The following is a 23,532-nucleotide window of genomic DNA, read 5'->3' as shown; positions in this document are numbered from 1 at the left end:
CATCCACTGTAGCTACCATCATTTTCGCCTTCTGTTTTTGTCTCTCATCCTCCCTCTTTACAAATACTTTCTGTGCCTCTCTCAACAATTCATCTAATGGTTTTTCGCTCCATCCTTCTATCTTCTGTATCTTTCTCTGTATGTCTGGCCATGCTTTTGTCACAAAATGTACTTTCAAAAGACCCTGTGCCACTGGGTCCTCAGGATGCATTCCAGAGTATTTCCGCATTGAGTCCCTTAATCTTTGCAAGAAAGCTGAGGGAGTCTCATCTTTCTCCTGTCTAATTTCAAAGGCTTTAATCAAATTCTGTGACTTCGGAACTGCCTCTCTTATTCCTTTTAGAATCAGGTCTTTCAATTCCCTCATTTCCTCTCTATGCTCCGGGTTTTGGTTTTCCCACTGGGGGTCTCTGAGGGGAAACTTCACCTCTCCCTGTCCAGCATCCCCATCTCCAATCGGGTGTTCCCTGTCCCATATTTTAATGGCAGCTCCTCGTATAAGTCCCCTCTCCTCCCCAGTAAATAGTATATTCAAAATAGACATTAATTCAGCCCAGGTATACAGACTGGGCCCCAAAAATTGATCAATTTGTTCAGACAATCCCACCGGATCCTCAACCAGGACCTTCATTTCCTTTTTAAATGTTCTGACCTCCCCAATGGTGAGGGGGGCACTTACAAACCCAATCTCTTTGTCCCCTATGGGTACCTCCCAAAGGGGATAAGTCGTTACGTTCTTCCCCTTTTTCTTTTTTTTTTAAAGAAATATTGCAATATTTCTAGCTCCCCATAACTTCATACACCAATTCATCAATTCATGCTTGACTAACCTTTAAAGCATGTTCCTAACTTATAAATATATTTATATATTTATGTTCATTTCTTCAGTATTTAATAATTAAAATGCAAAATGCACACAGTTCCCAATTTTGCAATTCACTGTAATTACCCAGTTTTAGATCTTTAATTTAGATCCAAAATTAGTTTTCTTAAATAGTCCTGACCAATCATTGCTCAATTACAATACTATAAGTCGTAAAATAATCAGAGCTTGCCTTAAAAGAATTTGTCTACTCAAGTTTTTTTTTAAAAAAACACTTCTAATGCATGAACAATGGCTGAATCCAAGATCACAGATATTAACCATAGAATTTTGCTTTTACTACAATCTAATGTTGAACTGAAACTTCAACTGTCCTCCATAAATCGCTTTTATGTAAAGATAAAAGAGATTAGTTAGAAACTGATAGTAAGGCAGTCATGATCTGTAAAAAGAACAGCAGTTATCATTCTTTTTTTTTCATAATCTCGATAGAATCCTTAACCTTAAAAGAAATCATGTTAAGTTTCCATAACAAAAATCAGATTCAAAACAGTCCTGGAACTCAAGCTCCAGGGAATAAAACACAAACATTCAATCACCAACAAACAAATGTTCACTCAAACCAAATCACAAAGGGTTAAACTTCCTACCAGCTGTACAGCTCTTTACATTCTCTCTCTCTCACTCTTGCACATTTACATATAAATTCAGATATTCACAAACCCAGTCTTCGTCCGATCTGTACTTTGGCCAGAAGACAGCTGGACGAAGAATGGATTCCTTAGTCCATACAAAGCAACAATATTTAATCATCTTTCTCCCTTGTACAAGTATTATTTTGCCAATTTCCACAACATCCTGCCCAAAGGACTTTCCGGAGGAATGTTGTAAGGGACCCCACCTCCATTTCCATTGCCTTTTCCTTACTTTGTTTCCCCGGAGGCTTTTTCCGTACCCACAGCACAATCCATATTGAGTTCCTTCGTTAGTCCCTTATTAACTACTAAAACTCAATCCCGGCCACCAAGGCAATACTTAAAAGTCAATTTTCTTACCTTGGTCTGTGCACAGAATTGCCTGGCCCCTTTTGTCACCGTATCTTTTATCGAGCTCCTATCACTGTCTGATTCAGATGTCTCTCTTATAGGATTCACATCAGTCACCCAAGGGAGCAGACCAAACCGGGTCACGAGACTGCTCCTCAATGGGGAACGGGACGCGTCTTCCCAGTGTCCAAGGCCAGCCACTCCCCCCGGTGATGGAAGAAAATCCCGGACGAGCCCCCAATTGTGAGAAACAAAGCCCACTCACATCAATAATTTCAGTCCGAGACCAAATATCTGAAACAGCAGCGTTGATTTATTTGTACACCTGCAGGTGGGTGCCTTGTCTAATTGCCAGGTAAGGCAATGACAAATGCACAGTATACCCCAAAAAACCCTTGCAATTTATACAGTTTTTCCCATATGTTTTCCTTATTCCATTGTTTGTTCCCTGCTTCGCTTACGTCACTCATTTCCTTAAGACTTATCCCACAACTTCTGTTTATCCTGTCTTGTCCGTGACAAACTCTTATCTCTGACTCCCATAAGGGTGTTTGACGTCAGTCTATTGTAGGTTATTGATTAGGCATATCTTTTCTTCTATCAGCATCTATTTCTATCCAGAGGCCACTTTGACCTCTTTGATTAGGGTTTGTTCCTGTGTCTCCATGTAAGCGGGGGAAACAGATGCTTTCCTGTTTGCCCATACATCCACCATTGTTCTGTAATCACGTCTCATGCTAACATATCCTTTCTTTTTGCTGAATATATATTTTCTTATTCCTGTTCTGTATCAGAATTTATAGTTGCAGAAATAACATTAATTCATTTATATCCCACAACAGGCAGTAATAGATATGGATGGGTGAGGGCATGTAAGAATTTGAAAATTAATCAGATGAGATTTCAAATGCCAACATTTAATGGGTACATCAGACTTCTGTGTTGGAATATTATCAATTCAGAGAAAGTGAGGACTGCAGATACTGGAGCCTTAGAGAGTGTGGTGCTGGAAAAGCACAGCAGGTCAGGCAGCATCTGAGGAGCAGGAAAATTGACGACTCATGCATAAGCCCTGACTCCTGGTGAAGGGCTTATGCCTGAAACGTCGATTCTCCTGCTTCTCGGATATTGCCTGACCTGCTGCGCCTTTCCAGCACCATACTCTCGACTCGAATCTCCAGCATCTGAGTACTCACTTTCATCTAGTTAGGAAATTTTGACGAGCAAGTAACTGCCATTGCTCTTGCCTGAGTAGTATTGACCAAGCAGAGGCGTGAGTATTCGAAAAGGGCGAGATGCTGAAAACTTCAAGTTTCTTGCATTTCAACTTTTAAGTTTCCTGGAATGTATTACTTCAAATTTCCTTTTTTTTTCATTTTGGACTACCAGTTTAAAAGTTTTTGGATGTTTCGATTTCCGATATCCGGTGTTTTCTGTTCCTTTTTCACGATAATTTCGAACAGAGAAATAAATAATTGATCTTGAACTGGAACTAAGCCAAGCCTGCCTGTGTGTGTGTGTGTGTATGCGTTTGTTTGTTGGTGGGAGTGGAGAGAGGGGGAGGAGGAGGAGGAGGAGGAGAGGAGGCCCGGCAGAAAATGGGGGACGGACGTAGTTTCCTGAGGCGCTATCATCCGCCGGCGCCGAGGCGCTGAAAAGGAGGCTGCTGACCAAGAACACTACATCAGCCAGGACGACCCTCACCGGCTCTGAAGTATTTCGAACGGCGCGGCAGATCAGCGGGAGCAGTGTCTCCTCCGTTCCGCAGGGAGGAGAGGGTGAGCGGCGGACCTTTGGCTCGAGTCCAGGCTTGCGGCGGCCATTTTGTGGCGCTGTCGGGCACCACCCCTCGCCGCCCGCCTGCGCATGCGCCACCAGCCGAACCGAGGGAGAGGTCACGAACTCTGACCCGCGGCGGAGCCGAGAAACCGGGGGGAGGGGGGGGGAAAGGTTTCTGGGCTTTTCCGCCCCGTTTGAAAATAACGTCTCAGGTAAGAGGCGGAAACAGCGCTTGAACTTTCCGTCCCGAGCCCCGACGCCCAAATGGCGGCGACAGCGGTCGCTGCTATAGACATCCAACAGGCGCCGCCCCACTGAGGCCTCGGGATCTTGAAGGAACCGGGATCCCGAGCAGGCCTGAAGAGGCCTCGGGCCTTTTTCTTCCCCCCCCCATCGGAACGGGAGCGGCGGCACTGCCTTCCAAGCGTTGTGTGTGTGCGCGCGCGAGAGGAGGAGGAAGAGGTGGCGGCCGAGGCGGACAGCGGAGAGTCCCGGCCTCAGGCCACCTTTTGCATATCTGACGAAAGCGGTTCACCCCCTCCCGGTGACCTTTCACCCAGAGCAGCCGCAGCTCCAGCTCCGACTCCGGCGGCCTCATTGCTGCAGCCACATTCCCCTCATCTCATTTCTTATCCCCTCAACCGGCTCCCAGCCTCTGTCCCATTATTCCGCCCTGCCAGGCCCATGGACTGAGCTTCCTTCTGGAGCAGGCAGCGGGCTCAAGTTGAGCTGCACCCCAAAATGCAGAGTGTGTGCTCATGCAACCAGTCCCTTCTGAGAGCTCAATTCTTCTCTAGCAGATTCCAGCTTTCTCTTGGAATGGATAGTGCTTGTGTTTTTATTGCAAATTTACCAAATAGGCCTAGGGGTTGTCACCACGGCGACATCATGTCAAGAACTTGAAAGGGACTGGGAGCAAATGTAAACTTGGTTGTTGGCTATTGGACGATAAAAAGAGTTTGAATGACTTTTTATTTTAATTGTTTGCAAGTATGTGTGGGTCGTTTGTTTAGTTGCTCTTAAGGATGTGAGAATCTGATGTGAAAAGTAAAGAATTATAGGGAAGGGGCAGTTGGCAGGTTCCAGATGGGTTATGTACCATTTTATGATTTCAGTTGTCGTCATTGTGCAAAAGAAAGGACATATGTGGCATTGCAAAAAGGGCTACCAGAATTGAGGATGTAGTTTGGTAAAGAGAGGATTGATTAAGCTAAAGATTTCTTCTCTGGAAAAGAGAATGCAAGAGGAAACCTGATCCATTGACTTATGAAGGTTTGATAAAGTGAACATAGAGAAACTTTACACAAAGTCAAATTCAGTCACTAACAGACCAATTTAACAATTGACTTTAGGAAGTATTTCCTCAACAGTTTAGAAGGCTGTTGAGTCAAAAGTAGTTAAAATAAATAACACTTCCAATTTTATTTAGGCAGGTTTGGTGCAAAAATAAGAATGGAAGAATGTGGAAGCAGAGGTCAGTGGGAGAATCTTTGTGTAAAAGTAAATATTGGTGCAGATCACTTGAGCGGAATGGTCTTTTTTTTTTACTGTATTTCTGGGTAATATGTTCTATCCACTTGTCAATAGGGAGTGTCATAATGGTCAAGTTTTCAATACCTAATTTACGTGGTTGAATTGAACTTTTGAGATGCAGTACTATTTGTGATTTAGTTTATTGCATGTTCTATAGGGACTGCTTGTTTTTGCCTACGAATGGGTGTATTTATGCCAATATCATTGTTTCTGTCAAATAAATTCTACTGTTTGGTCATAAATTTGGACTACAAATTAAAAGTTAGGAAATGGCCTAAAGCTGAGTATGGCTGCAACTCCAGTGTTGTGATAATGAATTCTTCCTTTGTTTTGAAGAATGGATGTTCAACAAAGCACAATCAGTTTATTGTAATATGTTGTGTGTCATTAGGCCAAGCCAATATCATTCATTGTAAATATTGGATATAAATCAGTGTTAGAGGGATGGGTGGAGGTATTGGCTTAATGCTGCGCACACTTATTCTGAAGGCACTTGACTCTTGTCAAATGTCAATATCGCTTGATAGTAACAACTTCTGTATTTGGGTCTGCCCAAAATTGCAAGCTCTGAGGTTGGTTCATATCTCGGCTATATCCTTGGTGTGGGGTCCTGTGTTTTAGCTGGCTGTAGAGTACTGCCTTTGGTACCTAAGAATCCTCCATGTGAACCGTGTAATACATTATGTGAGCTCTGATGAGCACTCACTCGATGCCATGTATGCAGCCTTCGAGTCGAAGATTCGAAGAGTCCCACCATCTATGTTGCAAATAGATCTCTGATAGCAATCAATCTAAATCTAAAAGTTCAGTGATGCTTTGGAAATCATGGCGCTTAATTTAATCTGTGCACGCTTAGTGTTTAGGTAGTGAGGATTCTGTCATCCACATTTCCTATGTTTTGACTATTGGCAAGGAAGTCCTCAGCTAGCATATCATCCCAGGTGCAAAGGTCTCTTCAGACCAGCAGAACCAGCTAATGTACGCAGACTGTGAATATCAGTGCTTGCTGCAGTCTCGCTGAGCACGAGCAATGGATTGAGACCTCTGATAACCTGAAGCTTCAGTTATTTTTATCTAAATTTGTTGATGTGTCCACTCTTGGAACGTGATCTAGCTGTTGTTGGAGTCTGCAATTAGTGACCTTCACAATGACACTTGTAATATTGGCCCATCTTAAGCCTCTCTCTGCTTGTCAAAGTTCTTCAACATAGTATCACCTCCCAAATCCACGCAGTCCTTCTAGGAACTTCACATTTGAACAAACCTAATCTCAGTATGTCACAGCATGAAAAAGCCTTTATCAAAGTCATTAATGACATTGTATGTGACCAACATTGGTAAACTTTCCTTCCCTTGTCCTTGTTGATCTCACTGCACACACCTCAGTGCTGTTCATTCAGCTGGACGGAACTGCACTTGCCTCGTTCTGTTGATGCAAGATCTGTTCAATTTGTCTGCCATTTATGTGTTTTGATTTGTTAGTTCCCTGGACGTGCTCATGAGCGAACCAATGTTTGCTCGTAGAAACTCATGCTATTTTAATATTTCAAGCTTTTTCTTGTACTCTAAGTTCTCTCTCCTTATTAATGTTTTAATCATTTTTTTATATTCTATCCAATCATATGACTTGCCACTCATATTTCTCTCATTTTGATTCTGCCTTTAACTCAGTTAGCCATGAAAGATGTGAGTTCTCTTGAAATGTCTTGTTCACTGGATTGTTCTTTAATTGAGTATTCTGAAATATCTCCTTGAATGGTTGCCACTGCATTGCTATTGACCTTTTCTGTAACCCAATTTCTCAGTTCCCATTCATAGTGTCCCCATTGCCCTTAGTTAAGTTTTTAAAGTACCAGTCTTAGATCCACACTTCTCTTCCTCACTGCAGTTGATATCCAGTCATTTAATAATCATTGTTACCTCGAGGCTCGGACACCACAAGGTCATTAATTAATCCTGTCTCTTCGAACATTACCAATTCTCATATAAACTGTTGTCTGACTATGAAATGTGTTCAGAACATGCTGCACTAACAAACTGTCCCAAAAATACTCCATGAACTTATCTTTGCAGAATTATGTGCTTTTGTTTTCATGAATATATACCTGATCATTTTTGTTTTTTATTTGAGTATTATCCATAAATGCATAATAGTCAGATTCAGGCATTGTTCACACATGCTGGAAGAAAGACATGTATTTCAATATCCCTTTTACAACAACAAAGCAGCTTGATTGTTTAATAGCTGGTGAATGCTTTTGAAGTGTCTATTGTAGGAAATGTGATAGCCAGCATGCACTTAACAAGTTACTACAAATCTTGATACTGGCTAGTAAGCAACAAGATTGTTTAATGTCTAACTGTGTGGCATTCCCTCAGTGTTGCATTGTGCCAATCTTTGCCATCCTCTACCATTGTCTCTTTCATTTTAAAAAGGCTGAATAGGACCAAACTGAAAAGGCTGAATATAATACAGTATAATGAAATTTTAAAACGAAAAATGCTAGTAAAAATGTGGGCAGCAGAGTTTTGAATGAGCTTAGGTTATGTAGGATGGAAGATGGGTGACCATCCAGACGAGAATGGTAATCTATGGATTAGAGTTTCTTCAGAAAATGAACTGAAACAAGTGGAACTGTTATGGACATGTGTAAGTGGAGGGTGAACTGTGGTTGGAAGTTCATCTTGAAGTCAGAGTCAATACCATTGTTACAAATTTGTTATAGCTGCTAACTGTTGTCAGAGATTGAGTTCCTAACTAGAAAGCAGGTTGACAGTGGGGCTCAATGTGACCATGTTGGCCTTCTCAATATTTTGTTGGAAATTTCTGTTCACCTGGTGCGCAGCCAGCAATGTGACAAATCCAAGGCAGTGGTTGTGGTGCAAGTTTTGACCACTTATTTGGTGATCAGTTTTAAGTGAGTGACTTCAAAAATATTTTTGAGTTCATGTGGAAGTTACTTTCAAGGCCAAAATTTGTTGCCTATCCATAATCGCCCTTGACAAATAGTTGGGAACCATTACCTTTAACTGCTATAGTCTATATGCTGTAGGTACACATACAATGCTGCTAGGAATGAATTTGCAGGTTTTTTGATTCCATTGTTTTCTCCCTTGCTTCTCTTAGCAATCTGAAATGGGAACGATTAAACCGTAGAGGGATTTGAACCCAACGAAGGTTGTGGACTTCTTTGTTCTTGATGGTATTGTGTTCCTCACATTTTGTTGGAGCTGCACTCCAGGTAAATTGAGATGATTCCATCACACTCCTGATTTGAGCCTTGTTGAAGGTGGACGGGCTTTGTGGAGTCTCGGGTTCTGATATGCTGTTGTAGCCACGGTATTTGTATAGCTCTTCCAATTAGGTTTCTGGTTAATGATGAACTTGGGTTGTTGGTACCCTTAAATGCCAAGGAAAGGTCAGGCTCTCTTATTGGAGATGATTGTAACGTGGCAATGATAATTGCTTGGCTTGCCTACCACTTATCACCCCCACATCCAGATGATGGTCAGTTTTCCTTGCATGATTCTTTCTTTCTGATGAATTGAGAATAGAACTAAACACTACAATTATCAATCAGTGCCTCCACTCTGACCCTATGAAGGATGGAACGTCATTATTGAAGTGAATAATAGTTGTTGACCTTAAAGATATCACCTAGATGAACTCCTGCAGTAATGTCCGAGAATCAGACATAATTGCTGGAGACCAATCTTTGTTTCTCGTGCTGCATTTGACTGCAACAGTGGAGGTTTCCCAGAATGCCATTGGCTTTAATTTTACTAGATTTTCTTGATGCCACATTGAACCAAATGCTGCCTTGAGGTCAAGGGCAGTCACTCACTCACCCTGTAATTCAGTTCTTTTGTCCATATTTGGACAAGGTGTAGTGTGTGCTCCAGGCAAACGTTGACCTGAGACTGCTAAGTAGTTATTTGTCAGTGCCAGTTAGTAGCACTGTTGACAATTCCTTTTGTGCTTTGCTGATGCTTGAAAATACGCTGGTGTGTAATTAGTTGGATTGAGTTTATCCCCTTTTTTATAGATGGACGTAACTCGGCAATTATCCACTTTCTTCTTATCTGCCTCAGTCGAAGCAAAACGCTCAGAGACACAGTATGGCTTTACCTCCTTCATCTTTATTCCAGGGCCTGGAATAGGAGAGAGCAATCGCCCATGTGCACAGAGACATGAGTTCATGATCTTCTCTGGAATAGCAGTTTCTTAATGAAGTATATAGTAATTTTACAGGGAAGAATATCGAGATAAGGCAACATGCATATTGATTGGGTGACCATTACAATCAGCGAGCATCAACAGTAAAGATTAAGCCATCTGCTGTTACACAATGAATGTTCTTAACCTTAACTGGCTTCACATAATGAATACTTTTCACCTTCATAAACTAACCTTACTTACTGAATGCTTCCAATATTGTTAAATGCCTCTACGTAATGAATGCTTTTCCACCTTTTAATCCATTACCCTTGCTTCCAGCACCCCATTGTTAACTAAGTTCTTATCTGATCTGAGTCATGGTCAGCTGAACCTCTTTCACAAAACTCAAAACCTAACTTTTTCCCTACCTGCTCATGCCCAATACACATTGTCAAGATAGATGCCAATCTTGTGGGTCTACTGGAACTCTTTGAATAAGACAAGCTAGTTCTGGATCATATCTTCACTGTTATAGCATAAGATGCTAGTTTGTGTGAGTAAGATTTACAGATGAGTAAATTTAACTGAGTTATTCAAGCAGTAAAGGTGCATTGATATGTATCTGTATGATAGTTAGTCAGTGGTTAATTTCAGAAAATCGTACTATTCTATGTACCTGATCTTTGCGTTTTAGGACAAAATGCTATAAAATAACTTTATCAAACCAAGAAAATAAGACTGAATAATTGCTGCACTTTTAATTTTCAAGATATTTGAGAATATTTAAATACTGTTATGATATTTTCAGTTTAATGAATTTATGAAAGTGACGTTCATAAATATCACCAAATTAAGAATTTTGACCCTGTATTGTATATATTTTAAAAAGTCTTCAATTCAAGTCTGAAGTTCCACGTGTGTAAATCCAGAACAAGGGAGTATATACCTAAGGTAGTCAACCACAGATCCAATAAGGAATTATTCTCTTAACGCAGCATTTGCTGCCAGTAGAGTGGTTAAAGCAGGTAGTAGTGACATATTTTTGATACATGCCAAAGAGTAATAGAGGAACAAGAGAAAGGGGAGGTAATTATTTGAGGGAGGAGGTGGATAAAGTAGAATAGGAGAGGTAACTATTTGAGGAAGGAGGTGGCTAAGATAGAATATAAACTCTGCAATCGATCAGTTGTGGTGAATGGTGTGCTTCTGTACTATAGCTTGCAAAATCCTTTTTGTGCTTGGCTGATCATTCTAGTTTTTTTATTCAATTTAAGAATGCTGTAAAGGGAGGCAATGGCACAGTGATAATGTCACTGGACTAACAATCTAGGACCATAGATTGGCGGCATGGGTTTGAATCTCACCGTCTCAGATAGTGAAACTTGAATTCAATAAAATCTGCAATGAAGAGCTTTCCTAAAGGTGACCATGTAACCATTGTCAATTATCGTAAAAACCCATCCTTTAGAGAAAGCGATTTGTTGTCCTTGTCTGGCCTACCTGTGACTCCAGACCAATAGAAAAGTAGTTAATGGGCAGTAAATGTTGGCCTAGGGACAAATTTTATTCCCCCTAGAAGTCCTAAGTATGAAATTAAGTGTGTTTTTTCAATGTAGTTTCAATTTAATATTGATCGATATTGGACTCTGTTGTATTTTATGAGGATTATATACTTGCAGCTTTAATATGACTCAGTCTATGAGTTTGCAAAGATTTTGATTTTAATTTGAACACTTAGTTTAATTTTTCATAATGCACTGATTCTTTTTGATTGGAATGATAGTCAAGTTATGGATTATCTAGGAATCCACTTGGCTTCAAACCATATAAAATTTGTGCAAAATACTTTTTGTTTTGCTGCACTTCACGTTATTTTGTTTATTTTAGCTGCTCCTGCCAGTTGAGTTCCAATTGAATGCATTGCAAAACACTAATTCTTGTGAAGTGCACTGCTTCAGCTGTGCTTTGGTGATGGCATGTTCTCACTCCTAAGTCAAAAGGTTGTGTATTTTTACATCTTGAATGGATGGTGAAAGGATCTCATGGCTTTATTTGGTAGTAATCAATGGCATCCATTCTGAATTCCTAACATCCATGTAACTGGAGTATTCCATGAATGTGGATAGAGATTAAAGTCATTGTTGTGCTCAAGTTGAGAAAACCTGCTGCAAACCCAGCTGGTTATTTGTTCATGTCTCTGCAGTGTAGCTCTTACAGTTTCTTTGAGCAACTGTTCCAGTCTGTACACACTCTTTGTATTTCTGGCCTTGCTGTTGTATACTTGTTAGCAGAATGCAGTTGTCCTGTGTGAGCAGAGAAAATCTACTCTCGATGCTTGAGCACTGTCCTTCAGACTACAATTCTAATTGTCAGTGGTACACTGAAACCAACTTTCATGCAATGGCACCCAGGCCTGTCTAATATCTCATTTGCAGAATAAAAGAATTGGACCACATTGAAGCCAAACCGACTGAATATGTGATGTAGATCATGCAAACCTTTCAAGAACTTTGTGAATGCTTTGAGTGATACAAGAGTTTTACAAAAAGGATAAATGGCTGTAAATGATATCACTGCCATCAATAAAGATCTGATAAATGATCCAGCAGCAGAAACTGCACTATGTGACCTTTCTCAAACCAAGTTATACACTCTCTCCATGCAAAGACATCACATCTCCTCCGCATGTAGAATTTCAAGGACAACCAGCATGTCAATTTAGTTATCTGGATTCAGACTGTTCACCACATGAATGTAGCAGACAAAAAAAATTAACACTGCATTCCACTCCACAATGACACAGTGGTATACCTTAGCTGCCCATTTGGATCTAGATTTGTAAGGATGTAGGATGCAAAATATTTATGAGAATGTTTGAAGATGAATAGAAACGGTTCCCTGATGGCCTGGTAAAAATTCTTTCCTCAGTCGACATCGGTAAAACAAATCTGGTTATAATTATTTGTGGGACAATGCTGCCATGTTTTCTATGTTATAACCATGACTACATTTAAAAGAGCTTCGTTGCCCCAAAGTACATTACAGACAATCTATGGTGGTGAAAGATGCTTGTGAAAATTACCTTATTGTGGGTATTACTATGTTCAATATTGTTGACTTGAAGTCTTCGGTGTACAAATATGCAGATTATGCCCTTGCTAAGGGATGAAATAGAGGAATGTTTTTTAAATTAAAAATGAAATCTCTTCACAGTTTCTCCTCTTCCTACCTAGTTACCCACCTTTAGCCCCACTTCATAGGCTTTATCCTTGTCTTTCCCTTCTGGGCTGTTCTAACCCCGAAGTCGAGAATGTGTTACTGACATACATTTGTGCAGCTATTTACTTTCCATTCCTTTTAAAGGCCACCTTTGTAACCATGCTTTTCTCTTCTGTTCTCTTTTGCTACTGCTTGGCATCTGGTTTTGTTTCTATGGAGTCCCGTACTATGGTTATTTTCATTAACAATGCTAAATCTCTAAGTTGAGCAATTTTCTGATAACAAATTGTTGCACTGATGTAAGGAGGAGGATTTCATTTATCCCAAAAAATTGGTTTGTCCTTGTGAATGTTCCGCGCCCCCCCCCCCCACCGTGTTTCTAGCCGATCCACATTCTTTTTTTGCCTTTAATTTCTGCAAGTCTAGCCAACCTTAGATTGAAATACTTGACTATGCTTTTAGCATGCATGAATTGGATTACAGCCATTAAATTGTCCCTGACTATTCCATTACTTGGAAATGGGTCACTGGAAATGCTGCATTTGTGATTGTTCTGTGATTTGTACAGGTGAAAGGGTAACATTTTCAACTTTCCAGTTGGGACAGGTCACTGTATTAGATTGTGCTGATAACAGAGATAACATGAAATGATTATCTTGCTGCGTTCCAGTCAACAACATTTGCTCTATTAAAGTAAAACTATGCATGGTGTAAAATCTATTTCTGAAGATATGCTTACTTATGATTATTAAACCCATTGTAGTTGTTTGCAGAATCATAGAACTGTTGCAGCACCAATACAGATTAATTGACCCATTGTCTGCAACAGTTCTCTGATCATTTCACTTCATGCCTATCTCCTGCTGACTCATCTTAAAACAGCACATTGTTCCTTTCTAGTCTAATTCCTCTTGAATGCCTCGATTGAACATGCCTCCACCACACTCAGGTAGTGTATGCCAGACTTCAATCACTTACCAAATGAAAAAGTTTTATTTCCTATTCAACATGAACAATTACAATAATTGATCTATAAAAGATTAAACTCGCTCAAATTTTAAGGTAAATTTAAGTGCAATTGCTGATTATGATATGAGATACACTATTTGTATTTGCCACATTGTAAAGTATGAGTAAGCAAACTTATAAGTTGCTGACTGTAAAACGTTATTTTCTTTTGGGCTGATTTTAATGTCAATGTCACTGCTAGTGGCACAACAGTATGCATGTGCAGAAATTGTGTTGTAATTGTATGTCCCTGATGAAAGAACAGTTGCCCTAATAGTTGGAAAACATTTTCTTTTACTTTGAGTTCTCTTTCAGCAATGTATCCCACTTAATTAAGTCGCTTGAAACTAATTATCATGGTGTTTGCTATCAATGTCATGTTGTAGATTTTTAACATTTTACCTGTAGTCGAAGTTGATATTGGCCAACCATAAGAGAAAGTATCCAGTTTTTATGAATAAGAAGAAAAGTTTGTTTTCAGTAATGCAAGGCCCATCTGCAATGTCAGTTTAATGCCTCGGCAGTAGATTTAGATGTGCCTTTGTGTTTCTGTTTTATGTTTCTTGTGCTGTGAGCCATTATTGTGTAGAATTATCAATGTTTTTCAGTAACTGGAAAATTGTTGGAGTCAAACTTGATCAAAATCTAAGTTTTTGAATGAAGGTGGCCTGGTCTGCGGTAACTTCTGCTCTCAGTGGCATGCAGTGAAGCAGCAAATTTCAGTGTGCACATTTCAGGTTGTCATTCTTGTAGATTTGTTTTGTAATATTTGGCATACTTCCTCTGATATTAAATTTAATTTGTTAATTTGACATTACTGGACATACCCCAAAACAGACAATATAGTTTTCTGTAAGGAAAGAAATGCCAAATTTGTTTTGGATCTTATTCTGCTTTGGACCGCAAACAATTTGGATTGTTTGTGAATTTTACGCTCTTGAAGCTGAGGGCAGAATTGGCATCAAACTGTAAAACATGTGCTTTGTGGTTTCTAGCACCATCAAGCCTGTCCAATTGAGTTTCATAGCAAGTTAATATACCGGTTTTTATTTCCCAATCCAAGAGAATTCCTATTGCAGAGTCAGGATATTTTTGTCCATTCTCCCCACACAGCCTCTGAAGTTAGGCTGTCTATTTTGTGTTCACCCCTATAGTTAAGGGTTCCCAATTATTCTATTTTGAACCAGGGGAAAATCTATTTTCACTTTCTCTAGAACATGCATTTCGATTTGCTATCTTCAGATCAGTTCTATAGATTTTCATGGTGAAGCATTAGATTAGATTAGATTACATTACAATGTGGAAACAGGCCCTTCGGCCCAACAAGTCCACACCGACCCGCCGAAGCGCAACCCACCCATACCCCTACATTTACCCCTTACCTAACACTACGGGCAATTTAGCATGGCCAATTCACCTGACCCGGCACATCTTTGGACTGTGGGAGGAAACCGGAGCACCCGGAGGAAACCCACGCAGACACGGAGAGAACGTGCAAACTCCACACAGTCAGTCGCCTGAGGCGGGAATTGAACCCGGGTCTCTGGCGCTGTGAGGCAGCAGTGCTAACCACTGTGCCAGCGTGCCGCCCACAAAGAACCTTTGTTACTTGAACCTTTAGTTATATAAATATTTAGTTATATAAATATTTATATTTAGTTATATAAATATTTATATAACTATGCTAGTTTACAAATGATTTGGAGATGCTGGGTGGCTGATGAAGGGGCAACACTCTGAAAACTAGTGCTTCCAATTAAACCTGTTGGACTATAATCTGGTGTTGTGTGATTTTTAACCTAGTTTACAAATTGAGCCACTAGTCTACAACTCAAGTCATTAGAGTGCATATTGCAGATAGTTGCTACTTTGCACCAGTGGTGTAGAAATTGTTTAAGGGGTGGTTTGGGACCTGCACAATTAGCTTGTTTTGCGATTGTTGAGTGTTGTATTAGCAGCACTCACCCAGGCCAGTGGAGAATCTACCATCACACTTCTCACTTATACATTGTATAAATAAAAGAAAATAACAAAACTGGCCAAATTGCTTAAGTGGCTTTCACGATGTGTTGCTCCACAGGCTTAGGTGATGGCTTGTTGGTTTTATTTTGAAGCTGTCGATCAGGGTCACCTTTTCAGTTCACTCAGGCAAAGACAATAATATTTATAACTTAATTTCCTGTATTTTGAGCTTCCAGGAACTGCTTACGGGAAGATAGGCAGGGAGCTTTTAAATTTTTGTGTTGTAGCATCAACAGCCAAACTCGTTCTCACTGAAATCACAGTCAAAAACCCAATTTGAGCTCTGACCGCTCCCTAACTGACAGATTGACTCATAAAGTTATACAACACAGAAATAGATCCTTCGGTCCAACTCCTCCATGTCAAACAGCCACCCCAATCTGACCTAGTCCCATCTGCTGGCATTTGGCCCATATCCCTCGAAACCTTTCTTATTAATCTACCCATTCTAATGCCTTTTAAATATTGTAATTGTACCTTCCTCCGCCACTTCATCTGGTAGCTCATGCCATATACGCACTGCCCTTTGCATGAGAAAAATACCCTTTTTAAAATCTTTCTCCCCTCACCTTCAATCTAAATCCTCTAGTTTTAGATCCCTCACCATAGAAAAAAAACATTGGCTATTCCCTCAGCCATGCCTCCCATGATTTTATAAACCTATATAAAGTTACCAATCAGCTTCCGATGCTATTCAGCCTTTCCTTATAACTTGAACCTTCCAGTTCCAGCAACATCCTTGTAAATCTTTTCTGCATACTCTCAAATTTAACGATATCTTTCCTATAGAAGGATGACACAGTATTCTACAAGTGGCCTCATCAATGTCCTGTACAGGCAACGTGACATCCCAACTCTTAAATGCAATGTTATGACTAATGAAGGCAAGTGTGCCACACGCCACCTTCACCACCTTGTCTACCTACGACTCCATTAAAAGTCAAAAAAGTCTGAAAGTCCTGGAACAGTGACCAAATCCAGTTTGTGTCAGAGAGCTGGTGACTGCAAACTCCTGTGATGGTATTGGAAATATATTGATATACTATAGTGTTTATGATAGGTCAGGTAAATTTGCAAGGCCTTGAGCTTTGTTTGGAGAGAAAATGAGGTCTGCAGATGCTGGAGATCAGAGTCGGAAATGTGTCGCTGGAGAAGCGCAGCAGGTCAGGCAGCATCTAGGGAACAGGAGAATCGACGTTTCGGGCATTAGCCCTCCTTCAGGAATGAGGAAAGTTTGTCCAGCAGGCTAAGATAAAAGATAGGGAGGAGGGACTTGGGGGAGGGGCGTCGGAAATGTGATAGGTGGAAAAAGGTCAAGGTGAGGGTGATAGGACAGATTGGGGTGGGGGCGGAGCGGTCGGGAAGAAGATTGCAGGTTAGGGAGGCGGTGCTGAATTTGATGGATTTGACTGAGACAGGCTGGGGGGAGGGGGAAATGAGGAAACTGGTGAAATCCGAGTTCATCCCTTGTGGTTGGAGGGTTCCTAGCCGGAAGATGAGGCGTTCTTCCTCCAACCGTCGTTTCGCTGTGGTCTGACGATGGAGGAGTCCAAAGACCTGCATATCCTTGGTGGAGTGGGAGGGGGAATTGAAATGTTGAGCTACAGGGTGGTTGGGTTGGTTGGTCCGGGTGTCCCAGAGGTGTTCTCTGAAACGCTCCGCTCGGCCTGTCTCCCCAATATAGAGGAGGCCACATCGGGTACAGAGGATGCAATAGATGATATGTGTGGAGGTACAGGTGAATCTGTGGCGGATATGGAAGTTTCCTTTGGGGCCTTGGAGGGAGGTGAGAGGGGAGGTGTGGGCGCAAGTCTTGCACCTCCTGCGGTTGCAGGGGAAGGTGCTGGGAGTGGAGGTTGGGTTGGTGGGGGGTGTGGATCTGACGAGGGAGTCACGGAGGGAGTGGTCTTTACGGAATGCTGATAGGGGAGGGGAGGGAAATATATCCTTGGTGGTGGGGTCCGTTTGGAGGTGGCGGAAATGACGGCGGATGATGCGCTGTACATGGAGGTTAGTGGGGTGGTAGGTGAGGTCCAGTGGGGTTCTGTCCTGGTGGCGGTTGGAGGGGCGGGGTTCAAGGGCGGAGGATCGGGAAGTGGAAGAGATGCGGTGGAGGGCATCGTCGATCACGTCGGGGGGGAAATTGCGGTCCTTGAAGAAGGAGGCCATCTGGGATGTGCGTTTTTGGAACTGGTCCTCCTGGGAGCAGATGCGGCGGAGTCGAAGGAATTGGGAGAATGGGATGGCGTTTTTGCAGGGGGCAGGATGGGAGGAGGTGTAGTCCAGGTAGCTGTGGGAGTCGGTCGGTTTGTAGTAGATGTCCGTGTTGATCCGGTCGCCTGTGATGGAAATAGAAAGGTCGAGGAAGGGAAGGGAGGAATCTGAGACTGTCCAGGTGAATTTGAGGTCGGGGTGGAAGGTGTTGGTGAAGTGGATGAACTGTTCCACCTCCTCGTGGGAGCACGAGGCGGCGCCGATACAGTCATCGATGTAGCGGAGGAAAAGGTGGGGGGTGGGGCCAGTGTAGCTGTGGAAGATGGACTGTTCCACATATCCTACGAAGAGGCAGGCATAGCTGGGGCCCATGCGGGTGCCCATGGCTACTCCTTTCGTTTGGAGGAAGTGGGAGGATTGGAAAGAGAAGTTGTTCAGGGTGAGGACCAGTTCAGTCAGTCGAAGGAGGGTGTCAGTGGAAGGGTACTGGTCGGTACGGCGGGAAAGGAAGAAGCGGAGGGCTTTGAGTCCTTCGTGATGGGGGATGGAGGTGTACAGGGACTGGATGTCCATGGTGAAAATAAGGCGTTGGGGACCGGGGAAGCGAAAATCATGGAGCAGGTGGAGGGCGTGGGTGGTGTCCCGAACGTAGGTGGGGAGTTCTTGGACTAAGGGGGACAGGACGGTGTCAAGGTAGGCGGAGATGAGTTCGGTGGGGCAGGAGCAGGCGGAGACAATGGGTCGGCCGGGGCAGTCAGGTTTGTGGATTTTGGGCAGGAGGTAGAAGTGGGAGGTGCGGGGTTGTGGGACTATGAGGTTGGAGGCGGTGGATGGGAGATCCCCCGAGGTGATGAGGTTATGGACGGTCTGGGAGATGATGGTTTGGTGGTGGGGGGTGGGGTCATGGTCAAGGGGGCAGTAGGAGGAGGTATCTGTGAGCTGGCATTTGGCCTCAGCGGTGTAGAGGTCGGTGCGCCAAACTACCGCGCCTCCCTTGTCTGCTGGTTTGATAGTGAGGTTGGGGTTGCAACGGAGGGAGTGGAGGGCTGCGCGTTCCGAGGGTGAGAGGGGTGGGGGTGTTCAGGTGGCGGTTAATATCGCGGCGGCAGTTGGATATGAACAGGTCGAGGGCAGGTAGGAGGCCAGCACGGGGTGTCCAGGTGGATGGGGTGTGTTGGAGGCGGGAGAAGGGGTCGTCAGAGGGTGGGCGGGAGTCTTGGTTAAAGAAATAGGCGCGGAGGCGAAGGCGGCGGATTTTTAGTTCAGAAGGTCCATGGATCAGGAAACTTTTTAGAAATTCAGTTAAGAAAGCCAGAGTGGAGTGCAGAAGTAAGTTTAGTTTCTCTTTCCAAAGAGGAGGATTGAGAGCAGTTCAGAAAATAAGTTACCCCAGTAGAAGAGTTGTGAAATTTCAAAGTTGGAAATACAGGTCATTAGAACCGAAAAAGTTTGTGGAAAAATTCACAGGCAGATTTGGAAAGGATTCAATGAATTGTCATCATAGTTCACACTGACGAAACTTAAATGACTTAGTTAAGTAGACCCCTGACATGTTGAGATTGGGGAATGATTCCTGTGGATTTGAATTTATGTTATGGATATTATCAGTTGACTGAACCATAGCTATGTGTTTTGGATCATCCCAACTGTACCTTGGTTTTATTTTCATATTTTCATTTAATAAAGTTCAATTCTGTTGTTAAAAGAAAGTCCATGGCTTTGTGTGAATGTTTGTGACTAACTGCCATATTAATGATAGGTTATACATCTATCAAGCCAGATTATATTCTGGTATCTTGTCCAATAGTGACATCAGCTGGGATCATGACAGTTGTCAGAATTAGAAAACACAGTGAGAAAGTCCACCAAAGATACATCTGAAGTCTCCTTCCATTTATATGATTGCTTTGTATTTATGGGCATACAAGAGACCGAGATGGCTAGTAGATTTAGAGAAGTGATTACACAGTAGGATCAGTCAGATAGACGGGTGATTGTCAGGAAAGGTAAGAAGGTAGTTCAGAAGTCTCCTGTGGCTATTCTTCCCTCAAACAGGTACTCTAGTTTGAGTACTGTTGAATTGGATAGTCTCTGAAGAAAATAGAAGAGACGGTCAGATCTTTTTCACCAAGAATGAATCTTATGTTAGACTGCATTTAACAAAATTTTAAAAATAATTGTTATAGGGCACATTTGATATCAAGGGCATAGACAGGAGGTGGGTAAATCTCTGGCGGGTCTGATCTAATGTAGCCTAGCACTTTGTGGCAATTTAGGGAGGAAACTGCAGGGCCCCTTGTAGAAATATTTGTATCATCGATTAAATACAGGTGAGGTGCCAAATGACTGGAGAGTGGCTAATGTTGTGTCTTTGTTTAAGAAGGAATGTAAGGGGAAGCCTGCAAATGATAGATCTGTGAGGCTGACTTCAGTGGTAAATAAGTTGTGGAAGTGCTTCTGAAAGTTACAATTTATGTGCATTTGGAGAGGCAAATGATTAGGGATAGTCAGCATGGCTTTGTGCAAGGCAAATGGTGTCTCACAAACTTGATTTGAGTTTTTTGAGGAAGGAGCCAAGAAGATTGAGGGCAGAGTCCTAGACGTTGTTTACTTTAGTGAAGCCTTTGACAAGTTTCTGCATGGTAGACTAGTTAGTAAAATTAGATCATATGGGATTCAAGATGAGCTTGCCATTGGATACAAAATTGGCTTTACAGCAGGAGACATTGTGATGGTGGAGGGTTGTTTTTCAGACTGGAGGTCAATGGCCAGCGATGTTCCACAGGGATCGGTGCTGGGTCCACTTCTGTCATTAATATAAATGATTTAGATGAGAATATAGAAAACATCATTACTAAGTTTTCAGATGACATCAAGATTGGTGGCATAGTGGACAGTGAAGAAGGTTGGGTTTAAACTAGCTCAGCAAGGGGAAGGGAACTGGAGGTGTAGTTGCAGTGCACAGGAGGATGAGAGTAGGGAGGACAGGGACAGGATTTCAGGGTCACAGGAATGTGCTGACAGATAGTTTGAAGCATGTCTACTTCAATGCTAGAAGTATCCGAAATAAGGTAGGTGAGCTTGCAGCATGGATAGGTACCTGGGACTTTGATGTTGTGGCCATTTCGGAGACATGGATAGAGCAGGGTGAGGAATAGATGTTCCAGGGTTTAGATCTTTCATTAAGAACAGGCAAGGTAGTAAAAGAGGGGGAGGCGTGGCCTTGTTAATCAAGAATAGTATAACAGTGGCTGAGAGAATTTTTGACGAGGGCACATCTACTGAGGTAATGTGGCCTGAGGTTAGAAACAGGAGAGGAGAGGTCACACTGCTTGGAGTTTTTTTTATAGGCCTCCACAGAGTTCCAGGGAGGTGGAGGAGAGGATTAGCAAAATTATTCTGGGTAAGAGTGAAAGGAATAGGGTGGTCATTATGGGGAATTTAATTTCCCCAACATTGACTGGAAATGCTATAACTCTAGTACATCGGATGGATCAGTTTTTGTCTAATGTGTACAGGAGTGTTTTCTGACACAGTATGTCGAAGGACCGGCAAGAGAGGAGGCCACACCGGATCTGATGATTGGTAATGAATCAGGCCAGGTATTTGATTTAGTTGTAGATGGGCACTTTGGAGAGAGTGATCATAATTCAGTTACTTTTAGCTTAACAATGGAAAGGGATAGGTACGTGCCACAGGTCAAGGGCAATTATAATGCGATTAGGCAAGAATAAGGATGCACAGAATGGGGTAGCAAAATGCAGGGGATGCAGACAGTGGACATGTGGAGCTGGTTTAAGGAACAGATATTGTGTGTCCTTGATGGGTATGTCCTTGTCAGGCAGGGAGAAAGTGATAAGGTAAGGGAACCGTGGTTTACTGCAGAAATTGCATCTCTTGTTAAGAAGAAGAAGGAGGCTTATGTGTTGATGGAGGCAAGATGGTACAGATGAAGCGATGGAGAGTTACAGATCAGCTAGGAAGGATTTAAAGAGAGAGTTAAGAAGAACAAAGAGAGGACACAAGCAGTCTTTAGCAAATAGAATAAAGGAAAACCCTAAAGCTTTCTATAGGTATGTTAGGAATAAAAGAATGATTAGCGTAGGAATAGGGCCAGTTAAAGAGAGAAGTGGGAAGTTGAGTGTGGACCCTGTAGAGATTGGAAAGATGCTAAATGAACATTTCTCATCAGTTTTCACTCAGGAAAAGGAGAATATTGTAGAGGAGAAGAATGAGGTACGAGATATTAGACTAGAAAGGATCGAAGTTAGTTACAACAGGTGTTATCAATTCTAGAACGAGTGAAAGTAGATAAGTCCCCTGGGCTGGATGGGATTTATCCGAGGATTCTCTGGGAAGCTAGGGAGGAGATAGCAGAGCCTTTGGCTTTGATATTTGAGCCATCATTGTCTACAGGTTTAGTACCAGAAGACTGGAGGATTGCAAATGTTGTGCCCTTGTTCAAGAAGGGCAGCAGAGATGACCCAGGTAATTATAGACCGGTGAGCCTTCTGTTGTAGGAAAAGTTTTGGAAAGGATTATGAGATAAGATTTATAATCCTCTCGCAAACAACGATATCATTTCAGATAGTCAACATGGTTTCATCAAGGGCAGGTCGTGTCTCACAAACTTGATTGAGTTTTTTGAGAACCTGGTGTCGTGTGATTTTTAACTTTGTCCACCCCAGTCCAACACCAGCATCTCCACATCATTTTTTCATTCAAACGTAGGAAATTAAGGTGACCTTATAGAGGTTTATAAAATAATGAGGGGCATAACTAGGTGAATGGCAGATGTCTTTTCCCTTGGATGGGAGATTACAAGACAAGGGAGCATACTTTTCAAGTGAGAGGAGAAAGATTTAAAGAAATGAAGGGCAATTTTTTTTTTTCCAAGTGGTTTGTGTGTGGAATGAACTTCCAGACGAAATGGTGGATGAGGGTACAAGTACAATGTTTGAAAGACATTTTGGTAAATACACAAATAAATGTTTTGAGGGATATGGGCCAAGTGCAGGCAGGTGGGACCAGTTTAGTTTGGGATTACGTTCTGTGTGGACTGGTTGAACCAAAGGGTCTGTTTCCGTGCTGAATATAAAATTATCCACAATTTTGTTCCTGTAATTGCGAAACAGATTCTGGACCAAATGCAGTTTCATTCCACCTTCAGTTCAACTGACCTGATTATTGAAGGAGGCGAAACTTGCTAACAGGGGTTAGGACCAGCTGTGAGGAAGAAAATGTAGTACAGTAAAAGTACAGTACAGGAAAGGCCAAAATGAGTTAAAATATCAGGGAAATACAGATGGAGAAAAATTCGCAGCACTAAATTGGATGGACACAAAGAGAAATAGAAAAAGAGAGAGAGAGACATGCACACAGTTAGAGCAGAAAGTCTGTTCCTTCGGCTTCATTCTGGGCCAGTGGTTTTCAACTGGTGCGCTGTGACGAGGTGAGGAATGAGCTGCAAAATTTGTGTTCATGCTTCTGATCTTCCCTGGAGCGCCATGGCTATTATCGAAGGTTGTATCTGCTAACATTCTTCATCATGCATGTGCAGAACAGAAATCCAATTGCTTAAAAAGGCTCTGGACCATTACTGCAGCCAAGTTAAATGGATTGGAGTTACTGATTGAGGCAGTGTGGCTGTTTCCTTTTGGCTCCAGAATGATTCACTTCTCTTCTCCCAGGTCCCCACTTCGGATTGTTTTCTGACCTTTATGAACTTA

General features: G+C 42.1%; 1 protein-coding gene across 10 annotated transcripts in view; it reads left to right on the top strand.

Moving 5' to 3' along the window:
• Positions 1–3,289: 3,289 nt before the first annotated feature.
• Positions 3,290–23,532, top strand: part of nr2c1 (nuclear receptor subfamily 2, group C, member 1) — a 126,945-nt gene continuing 106,702 nt past the window's right edge. For 4 of the 10 annotated variants that reach the window (XM_087999719.1, XM_087999715.1, XM_087999718.1 and 1 more), the window contains exons 1-2: positions 3,731–3,860; positions 8,309–8,423. The gene's annotated coding sequence lies outside the window, so the exon portion shown is untranslated. Of the gene's footprint in view, positions 3,648–3,717; positions 3,861–8,113; positions 8,424–23,532 lie in introns of those variants that run through there. The other 6 variants (XM_087999712.1, XM_087999716.1, XM_087999714.1 and 3 more) reach the window with 6 other exon arrangements.

Source organism: Chiloscyllium plagiosum, unplaced genomic scaffold, assembly GCF_037043375.1.
Source record: "Chiloscyllium plagiosum isolate Xiang-an unplaced genomic scaffold, Cpla_swu_hap1 HiC_scaffold_23, whole genome shotgun sequence".
NCBI classification, from domain to species: Eukaryota; Metazoa; Chordata; class Chondrichthyes; order Orectolobiformes; family Hemiscylliidae; genus Chiloscyllium; species Chiloscyllium plagiosum.
Note: the sequence above shows the minus strand (reverse complement) of the source record. Positions and strands in the feature narration are given on the sequence as shown.